Source organism: Centruroides sculpturatus, unplaced genomic scaffold, assembly GCF_000671375.1.
Source record: "Centruroides sculpturatus isolate CEXI.00-Female unplaced genomic scaffold, Cexi_2.0 scaffold1123, whole genome shotgun sequence".
Classification (NCBI taxonomy): domain Eukaryota; kingdom Metazoa; phylum Arthropoda; class Arachnida; order Scorpiones; family Buthidae; genus Centruroides; species Centruroides sculpturatus.
This window is the reverse complement of record NW_019385642.1, coordinates 210447-222319: the sequence shown is the minus strand read 5'-3', so window position 1 is coordinate 222319 and position 11873 is coordinate 210447.

Sequence of the window (11873 nt, the reverse complement as noted above, 5' to 3'; positions counted from 1 at the left end):
CTGATGTTGGTAATAGTCTATCGTTCCCCATCTACAAACTATGGAATTTTCTTGGATGTTGTAAATTAAATACTATTACATAAATCAACCAAATATGAAAAATATAAATTACAAATAATCGGGGATTTTAATATCGATTTATTTAAAAATAACTCATCCGACACCTCTGGACTGGTAAATCTTTGCTTTGCTGAAAATTTAGCAATTCTGGCTGATTTGAATCTACCTACTAGATACGGAAAAAATACTCTCTCTTTGATAGACTTTGGTCTAACAAACAATAGTGCATGTGAATTTTTAATACATCAAAATTTGATATCTGACCATCTACCTATCATCTTTACCCCTGAAAAAGACCTTGATAAGGGGATTAAGAACAAAGCAATCTACCATAAAATCAATAATTCCTCGATTTGCCATTTATGTTATGCTTTGTCATCTTGTTTTTCCTAGAATTATTACTATACTTCAAGTTTGACAACTGACCAATTAGCCGACTATTTATACACCATCTTACTCGTTTTTATTGATAAATATCTTCCCCGACTAAAGAATATGTGGAAAAAAAAAAAATTAGCAGGAAAGAATTCTTAAAGAATTTTATATCTGAACACACTCTCACATTAATTAAACATAAGAAAACTTTACTTAAAACAGTCAAAAATAAAAATTGGACAACTTTCGAAGAACAAAACAAGTACTTGGAGGATATAGATACCTTGAATAAACAAATCAGAAAAAATATCCGTAATGAAAACAGAAAACTATTACAGTTTTCTGTTTTTCTAATGTTAAATCTCCTTCTGACTTCTGGAAAAGTATTAAGACGTTATTCTTTGTCCTGGTTACCTGAAAGGGTAAGGTTAAAATAATCATTTGAATTATAAGGGAAAAATGATAAATGATGAGTGCACTTTTAGTGACATTTTTGCCGAACACTACAGATCCTTGAACAGCTTTGCTCCAGATGTCTTCAGCAAATTCAGTTAGTATTTCTAATACTTCCCTTTTGGAAAACACAACATCCATAGAAGTTTATAATACTACAGAGAGTTTGAAAAACAGCACTCCAGACATCAGTTTCTTAAATATTGAAATCTTAAAACACACATCTGATATCTTAGCTCAACCATTATCGCATCTGATAAAACTTACTTTCTGGAGAAACTAAATGAAAACTTAGTTTTGCCATTATATAAAAATAAAGGATCAAAAAGTGAGATTGAAAATTATCGTCCCATAATAATAGTGTCAGTGTTGGCTAAAATTTTCGAGAAGATTTTCTACAAGAGATTTTCAATTTTTATAGACAAATTCCAGATTATTCACAGAAACCAATATGCTTATAAACGAGGATTTTTGACGGTAGATGCTTTATTGCATTTGAAACAATCAATAATGTCACAACTTGACAAATCAAAAATAGCAATATCAGTTTTTGTGGACCTTTCAAAGGCATTTGATAGCTTAAATCATAAACTTTTGTATCAAAAATTACAAACTGTTGGTCTAAGAGGGACTCCTTTAAGCTGGTTAAAATCATACTTGTCAAACAGAATTTACTTTGTAAAAATTGGACAGATTATCTAGCTCTTTCAGGCCAAATAAGGGCATTCCTCAAGGTTCAATCTTGGCTGCTTTTCAATATATATTAATGATTTGTTTAATTAACTATATACCAAAAGAGAATATACTGATGTACGCTGACTATCTAGTGATAACTTATTCTCATACGAACGTTATAATTCTTCGGGAGAATTGAAATCACATTTTAAAAAACTTAAAATAGTTATATGGAAAACAATGGGTTGGTAATTAACAAAAATAAAACTAAATTCCTCTGCTTTGCAAATAGGTATAAAAAAAATCAATCTACATCACCTAAAAATTGAAATAACTGATTATAACATAGAAAAAATAAATGCTATTAAGATTTTGGGAGTAACTTTTGATGACAATCTGCGCTGGAATAAACATAGAGATGATGTTGCACTTTCCCTGGCAAAGTATACTGGAATAAATAAGAAAATTCAAGCTTTTTTAAGTACATCACTCTTGAAACGGCTGTACCACACTTGCATTGAATCTAAAATTGCTGTATAGGGAACTGTTAATAATATACGCCATTAATAAATTTCAGATTGAATGCATGTAACAATTTTGTGCTATTTATAATTTAAACTTTATGGAATCAGTATCTGAACTCTACCACACTGATAATATTGACATGATTAGTGAAATTTACAAGAAACAGATTCTGTTGGAGGGTTCAAATATATAAAGGGCAAAAAGGAAAACAGCTTCCTCGGAATTGGTATAGGAGAATGCCGCAGATCAACACGAGAGACTCATATAATTCGTGGATATAGTCTCCCAATTGTTAAACTAGAGGTGGAGAGATCAGCACTGATCTTTCAATTAATCTTCTATTGGAATAGTCTGTGCAACGATTTACGTAACATATTAAGTTATGAAATCTTCAAAAAGAATGTAAGAAAAGGAAAAAACTTTAAGCCACAGTGATATTTGTTCTCAATTAATTTTTGGACTTGAGGTAGAATGCAATTTTATTTCTTGGCTTGCGTCCTGTTTTTGTTTTACTTATTCTTTTTTTTTTTGTTGATTTTTGTTTTAAGATGCTTATAAAAGGCCAACCTGGCCACAGTGTCTTTTTGAGAAATAAAAAATAAATAAATAAAATAAAATACAAACCACTACTACTATTGTGGGAAGATTGAGCAAGAGTGGAGAATTAGTGTAAATACTTTTTTGGTTCTCTATAACAGGCAGACTGAATTCTTTCCCCTCTGTTCGATTAATAAATGCAGTTCAACTGGTATTTGCCTTGTCTTATTTGTAATGCATTTCACACCTTTCACAGTAGAAACTGCATCACAACATCAAGTTTGAGTATAAACTACTTAATTTGTAGAAATATTAGCAACTCTTCTCAAATTTCTTGAAATCTCTACTTTCTCATAAAAAGTATTCCATCATGCTTGATGAGAGAATTTCTAGTTAGAATTATAAGTTGTGTCTAGGTCAGTAACACTGCAATACTATGCAAGTCTAGTAAAACCTTGGGAATAGTCCTTTGTCTTCTTTATGGTTGTGGTTATTTTGTCTCCAACACATCTGCAGGGCATGCTAGCATAATTTCTAATTTTTGTTCTCATTTTGGATTTAAAACCTTTTATATCAATTCTTTTCACTTTTTCAATAATAATTATGAATGTTTTTAGGTCTTACTTGTTAGTTGTGAATCTGCAAGACCACAGTGTATCAAGTAGTATTGTAGTGTTAATGACCTAGACATAACTTGTAATTGCTGCATTTCTATTAAAAGTACAATTTATCTTATACCTTACATACAACATTATTGCTAACATTACAAAATAATTTATAGTCACCATAGACTTCTTTTTCTATGTTATGCAATTGCATTTTGGCCTTACTGGCCATTTTCATTTTGGAAAGAGTTAATTAAATATGCTAGGAGTATAATGAACCTGGTATATTAGTTATAAAATTAACTGTTTTTTGTAAATATAATAAAATTGTTTTTGGTTGATGAGAGTTGAGATACCTGTTGACATTTATTGATCAGTTCATTGTAAAAGTAGGTAAAATGGGAAATTATAAAACAGAAAAAATATAAAACTTCAATAAAGCATATTTATTTATATACTTGGTTTTATTTATTTACAAGTACATTAGTTTTTCATAAATTTTGTAATTTGTTTTTACTTCATATTTAAATTGTCACTATTCAAACAATTTATCAATATTATTTCATTAAGATTTATAGAAGGAAAAAAAATTCATTAGTTCAATGAAATGGTTTAATGGATTTCACTGTATGATTTTGAAAGTTTTGAATTTTATATTTGAATATATTATTGGAAGCTTAAGACAACTTTATTATTAATATTTATTTGTTCCAGGGTGAGATTATTGATAGAATTGAATTCAATGTTCAGAATACTGTTGAATATGCTGAAAAAGCAAAAAATGAAATTGTTCAAGCAGTAGAATTACAGAAAAAGTCTAGAAAGGTAAATGTTGTTTAATGAAAAATTTACTTAACAATTGTCTGTAACAAAACGTATTTGCCTGTAATCTATACTAATATTATAAAGATGTAATGTTTGTATGTATGTATGTATGTATGTTAGTTTGTATGCAGCAGGTAATCTCCGAAACTACTCATCTGATTTCAAAAATTCTTTCACCAATGTTTAGAATGGAACTTCAGGGTGGACATAGGCTGTATATTATTCCATTAAACATGGGAGATGGACAGTTCTTTACGGTAAGCCTTACGGGGAAGGCTTACCATAAAGAACTTTGCTTCTATTTATACTATTTTAGATGCGGTTTTTTGCATTTTTGATTGCGTTTTAATAGAGTACGTCAACAGAATGTACACTAAGAAGGGATTTTTCGATATTCCCCCCGCGGGGGAGAGGGACAGGATTAAGGCTTACTGTGAAGAACTTCACTTCTATTATACTATTTTAGATGCGGTTTTTTGCATTTTTGATTGCGTTTTAATAGAGTACGTCAACAGAATGTACACTAAGAAGGGATTTTTCTATATTCCCCCCGCGGGGGAGAGGGACAGGATTAAGGCTTACTGTGAAGAACTTGGCTTCTATTATACTATTTTAGATGTGGGTTTTTGGGTTTTAATAGGGTATGTCAAGAGAATGTACACTAAGAAAAAATTTTCCTCCATGGGGGAAGTGTTATACATTTATAATAGATACATTTTGAGCCACAACAAGGCGTGGCTGGGTCTGCTAGTAATATGTAAAATTCTTCGTAGTAAATTAAATTCATTGAAATTGATGCAAATTAACAACACACATATTTTAATTTCCTTTTAATAAATATTGTAATGTTTCATTATTTCCCTTTCTAAATTTCAAAGGTTTTATTCAATTCAAATAGCATTCCCTTTGCTCTTATCCTTCTTCCTGTGACGAATATGTCAGCAATGTTTCACTTATATAGATGATGTTGTTACTCAATGAACCTTAAGGCTGTACTTTCTGCCATCTTATTTTGGTGTTTTCACCAGCTAGGGAATTTGATTTATATGTAAAATAAGCTGGTGTAGAATTACGTGCAATATCTGAAATTGTTTTGAAGAGTATATTTTTGAACATGTCCATCTTGAGAAGTTATTGTCTTATATAAAGAAAAGCTAGTCTAGTCTTGGTTTGAAGAATCCAGTTTCTCGGTCAAAAGGTTTTAAAACATCTACTTTAATAATAATGTGTCTAAAAGTTCTAAAACTAGGTAATGGCTTTCCATGTTATCTTTAATTAAGATCTATAAGATTTTCTCCAGTTCTGATGTCATTTGTCACTTAGTGACTGGATTATCATTAAATGAGGTATAAATTTTTTATCAGAGGGACTAGATTAGCCATTATTTTTTATTCAGATTTAAATTTGAGTTTCTCAGGAGCAAAGTATATTTGTAAATTCGGATTACACTATGTGAGAAATAAACTAAATTTATTTAAAGTTAGTTTGTTTCAATTATTTTTTACTTACAAGTTTTTTTTATTTTTAAATAGCTGAAGATTATCATCATTGCAGTTGTACTTATTATCATTATTGTTATAGCTGTACCTGTTGCTGTCCAATCATCATAGTTGCAGATTTATCATGAAATTTGATGTACAATATTATTTTCTTTTGTGTTAAATATGCCACGAAGGATAATGATATTATATATTTTATACATGAGTATTTATAAACAGTTTTATAATTAACACATTAACACTTTTAATTAAAAAAAACAATTATTTTAAGTATCTACTAATTAATAAAATAATGCATTTCTTAGATTTTTTACAAATATTTTTATATATTTTAAACATTAATTTATGCCAATGACTGTACTTAAGTTATTTTTATTACATATTTTTTTTAAAAACTGTTTATAGGTCTAATTAAATTTGTATATGTATTTTTATAAAGTACAAAGATTATTAATCAAGTTTAATTTTATGAAAATATCTCTAATACATTTTAATAATTAATAAAAAAAATAGTTTTTGATATGTAAATTTATCTTTTATCAGAAAGAAAACTTTCTAATAAAAGTAATATTTTTGAATGTATAAAAGTCTCTTTGCATAAAATAAAACTGTACAGAATTTTGAATATATTTATATAACAAGTAATAAATTGAAATTAATAAACTGTCATATTTTGCCAATCAAAGAATTTCATAGAATAAAATCAAATCTCTAAATTACATTCCACTGCATAATTTAAATGTCTATTTTCCAAACTGGAGTCCACAGATCAGTTTAGTAGGATTTGTGAAATGTTCAAAAGGTATTTATGAGGGCTATTTTTTAAATAAGATCCATTTGTGAATGAGTGAGAGAGTGATGCGCGATCACGGCAGTGTGTAGGTGCGTCTTCTCCGAGCATGCTTTGTGCGCGTTTAGATACCATTTGCAGCTGTATCATCTGTCTGTGTGCTGAGCTATAAAGTTTATAATAATTAATAAAATTGAGTTGCCCACCGACTGAGATACAATCTGTTATTTGATTTTGAGTGCAAGAAACTCGGCAGCAGTGGAAATTCACCATCAGATTTGTGAAGTTTACGGTGATAATGCTACAAGTGACAGTAAAGTTCGAAAGTGTGTGATAATGTTCAAGGACGGGCAGGTTAATGCACATGATGAGCCATGCCCTCGCCGACCTTCTCTGATTTCTGATTTGGTGTGTGATGTGGATAACAAAATTCAAGAGGACCGACGATTCACAATTTCAATGTTACCAATTGAATTTCCACAGGTTTCAAGATCAGTTTTGTATACCATTGTTTCGGAGAAACTGAATTATCGAAAATTGTGTTCTCGGTGAGTTCCAAGACTGTTTTCTGACAATCACAAAACAAAAAGATTGGGCAGTGCTTTATAGCTTTTGACTCGATACAATCTGAAGGAGATGAATTGTTGGACCACATCGTTACAGGAGATGAGCCTTTGGTGTCTCACATGACTCCCGAGTCCAAGCAGCAGTCAATGGAATGGGACACACATCTTTGCCAACCACAGTGCAAGCCAAAGAGTCCATTTCAGCATGGAAAATTATGGCAACTGTCTTTTGGGACAGGAAAGGGATCTTGTTAGTCGATTTTATGCCAAGAGGCACAACAATGAATTCTGATGCATATTGTGTGACCTTGAGAAAATTCCAGCATGCCGTACAAAACAAGCAGCGTGGTCTACTGTCTTCCTGTGTGACGTTGCTCCGTGACAATGCAAGGCCACACGTTTCTGGGTACAACTGGATCATCCATCTTACAGTCCAGGGGACCTATTCTGAGCTCTTCTGATAACTCAACGAGAGTGATACTTGGGACATTCAATAAGTCCCCTTAGCAAAAGGCAGTTAACGAATCTTAGACAAATTGCTATGCTGTGCTTCACGTTAAGTGGGTTTCGCTACCGGTAGTCGGTTGAGATGCTTCTGGGTTCCATGATATCGATAACTGTTACGCTTTAACCAATCACAGTTTAGTTAACATTGTATTTGTCACGTGACCGCCAGTTTCTAAGCGAAGCACTTGGTTTAGCATTGTCGTGTAACAGCGCTAGTGAAATAGTTTTGTTTTAAAATGTTGAAGAAATGCCAACGAAGCCGGTGAACTACAAGTCGCCAGTTCGAGATGCTCGTTAATTTTATAGAAGACAACCCTAAATTAATATCAGGGAAGTTAGATGCTTTCTTTACCATTAAAGTTCGCCAGAAATTGTGACAAGTAATAGTAGACCACCTGAATTCCGATGGAGTCGGTTCACAAAAGACCCAGAAAGATGGCGAAAAGTAACTGAAAGCTTAGAATATAAATATACTGAATAAAATCAACTGAATAAAATTTAATTCTGTGATTTGCCAAGTGTCTGTATAAATATGATAAATAATTTGTGTTTGAATTGAGATATGACTATCATTTTAATTTATACATATGCAAATGAAACCTATTTCAGAAATAATGTTCATGATATAGCTACTTACTTTAAACTTAAACAAGAAAGCAATTACATTATTCATACAATATTCATAAATAGTTAAGATAATTATTTTTAAGCAAAACAACAGCATGTTTTATTAACTCTCTTTCTAATTGCTCGTGAAGTAAAATCATTTTTACACCAAAAGATGCAGTGTTGTTTACACTTTCGTTACGTTCCTAACGGCAGCTCAAAGGTGATCGATAACAAAAGCTTAGTTATCGCACGTGGCTATACCTATGGCTAGGAATAGCATTTTCACAGTTGATTAAACCCGAATCACCTGGTTCCGATAGAAACTGGTTTTTATCGTATTCGTTAGCTTAACCATACTACTGAGAATAGATCCCCAGACCTTGCACCCAATGATTTTCATTCGTTTTGATACTTAACCCCTTGTCCACTTTTTTAAAAAATTTTTAATTAAGCATAAAAAGTACTTAAAACTGAAAAAAACGAAAGAAATGCGTTAATTTTGGTTAAAAAGCTTCATCATTTAGTTTTCTTTGTCTTGCCTTTCTGTGAAATTTAACACCGATCAGTCATTGTTTACATATCTGGATGACCTTGAGAACAGCTGGTGTCTTATTTCCCGGGACATTCTCAGACATCTATATAACAAGTAATAAATTGAAATTAATAAACTGTCATATTTTGCCAATCAAAGAATTTCATAGAATAAAATCAAATCTCTAAATTACATTCCACTGCATAATTTAAATGTCTATTTTCCAAACTGGAGTCCACAGATCAGTTTAGTAGGATTTGTGAAATGTTCAAAAGGTATTTATGAGGGCTATTTTTTAAATAAGATCCATTTGTGAATGAGTGAGAGAGTGATGCGCGATCACGGCAGTGTGTAGGTGCGTCTTCTCCGAGCATGCTTTGTGCGCGTTTAGATACCATTTGCAGCTGTATCATCTGTCTGTGTGCTGAGCTATAAAGTTTATAATAATTAATAAAATTGAGTTGCCCACCGACTGAGATACAATCTGTTATTTGATTTTGAGTGCAAGAAACTCGGCAGCAGTGGAAATTCACCATCAGATTTGTGAAGTTTACGGTGATAATGCTACAAGTGACAGTAAAGTTCGAAAGTGTGTGATAATGTTCAAGGACGGGCAGGTTAATGCACATGATGAGCCATGCCCTCGCCGACCTTCTCTGATTTCTGATTTGGTGTGTGATGTGGATAACAAAATTCAAGAGGACCGACGATTCACAATTTCAATGTTACCAATTGAATTTCCACAGGTTTCAAGATCAGTTTTGTATACCATTGTTTCGGNACAAAAATGGAAATTATGTAGAAAAGTAGATAAAAGTATATAGAATATGGGAAAAAATATATTTTAATAACATTTACAGTATTTTTGTTCTTATTAAAAAACGGACCTTATTTAAAAAATAGCCTTCGTATTAACATAGGTGCTCCACAGAGCCCACTTTGGCAAATGCTAAGGCTTTGCAACTGACATTTTAGGGCTCAAAATATTTTAAGATTTGTGAAGTTATGACTCAAATGTGTTGTTTGTTAATTTTACAACTATTTTTCAGTTAGCAGTACACGTCATTATGGTTATTGCCATTTGCTCTTATCACACACAATTCCTATAACTGACATTTCATTGAATGATATATCATTGGTGCACAAGAATAATGACACAACTGAAAAAAATAGTTCTTCCAGAACAGCCATTTAATTTCATCGAAAATACATAGTGGCCGGCCAAGTTTGAACGATCGTGCCCAAAAGCAGCAATACCAAAGAAGATTGGAGAATGAGAACGAGACCAGCCTCGAGCGTCAAAGTGATTCCGCTTAGTAGCGAGTCTCCCAGACATAGTCTCGTCCCAAATACGGTTTTGCCGTTTTACTTGTCTTTTTATTATATTCTGAAGGAAATTTTGCATAATTTGGCGGCCCCTGGCAAACTTCTTATGGACCCCCATGGGGCCGCGACACCCAGTTAAGAAACGGTGGGCTATGCCATTCCTTTGCATCTTTCAGAAGCATCTGTATTACACCAGACCAAGGCCAGGCGCCATCCTGGGGCTGGGCCTGAGCCCAGGTGTGCCACTTCAATTCTTTGAAATTATCTGTTCTGCAAGAAAAGTGAGCGAATGTTGTAAAATCAGAACTCGCATTAATTCAGAAATATTCCTATTCTAATGTGAACTGTCTATTTGGAATGCAGAAATGATTGTTTTAATTCCTTGAATATTATAATAAAATCTCTATTATATGTAACAATTTCAATCTTTTCGATAATTCTTAATGTTCGGTAGAGAAATTAGTTTATAAAAAATTGTACTATTCTGTTTACTGCCATAACACAAAACGTGTGTGAAAATAGAGGAAAGAATACGAATGAACTCGAATTAAAACGCGGACGAATTTCTTACGAGATATTAATGTATATACGTATGTAATACTAGCTGTTGCCCGCGAAAATTTTGCAAGCAAACCCCATTTATATTTATATTCAACAACCATAGTAATCTATATATATATAAATGGACATGTATGTCCCTATATTTCACTTTTTCGCCAAAACTACACACCGCACGTGAATGGTGTTTGTATGTGGTGGTAGCCCCAAGTCTCCATTCGTGCATAGGGGTTGTGTCTCGATAGCTATAAGGGTGCGGGAGATATGGGGCTGAAAGTGGCTTTCTATTTCGAATGTTTGAATTTAATTCGAACAATATTCGAATTAAATTCGAACATAAAATTCGAATATTGGTTCGATTATAGAACGATCGTAAACGTTCCAGAAACGTTGAAAATAGTTCGTTTGACTGGATGTGAACAGGAGACGTTCAGAAATAGAATCGGGACCAGGTCTCTAATTAGTCTGGAAACGGAGGAACTAATTCTTGCATTCTGTGAAAACGGGTAAGATTGGCTATAATGTAATTATCTTAATCTTCACTATCGTTACTTTTTGCCCACAAATAAAAACCCAGCGAAGCGGGTCCTTGCAGCTAGTTGTTATATAACACCTACCGCCGAGAATGATGAGAATTGCCGAGAATCAAACGAACTATTTTCAATTTGATCAATTTTCTGGGACGTTTACAATCGTTCTATAATCGAACCAATATGTAATAACAAATTTCAACGGTTCGAACATTTGGATGAAAAATCGAAATACATAAAAATATTTATAACAATGTCTGAAATGTTATTAATTTAATACACCTAAGTACTCGATGAAGACTAAATCCTCTCCCTCTCCCCCCGCGGGGGAATTTCGAAAAATCCCTTCTTAATGTGCGTTTTCATGATGTACCCTAACTGTCTACCAAATTTCACCTCTAGGTTAAGCGGTCTGTTCTGGGCGATGATGAATCAGTGAGTCATTCATTCATTCAGTCAGTCAGTCAGGACAAGCAGTTTTATATACAATAGAACCTCGATTATCCGGATTGTTCAAAATAAACAAAAATTTTACGAATTTGCTGATTTGCACTTGGCGAATTACGACACTGTTTATGTACTGTACGTGATGGAATACATAACTTTTTTTTGTTTCAACAGCGTCTCACCCGGCACAGTGGTCGTAAACTCTTAAATATATTTTACGTCGTAATAAAAATATAACTCGACATACGTATTTATAAATAATTTATATTCAAATTACATCATTTCTATGACCAAGGGCGGCGTATGGGCAACGTGGGCCACCGCCTATGCCTCGCGTTTCGAAGGTTTACGCATTACTTAAAAGCCGCGAACGCGACGAAAAAATTTTACTCGTCGTAAAACGATAAATAGTTTGTCAAATTTTTATTCATAAAAATGCAGTTTCAACTGCTTT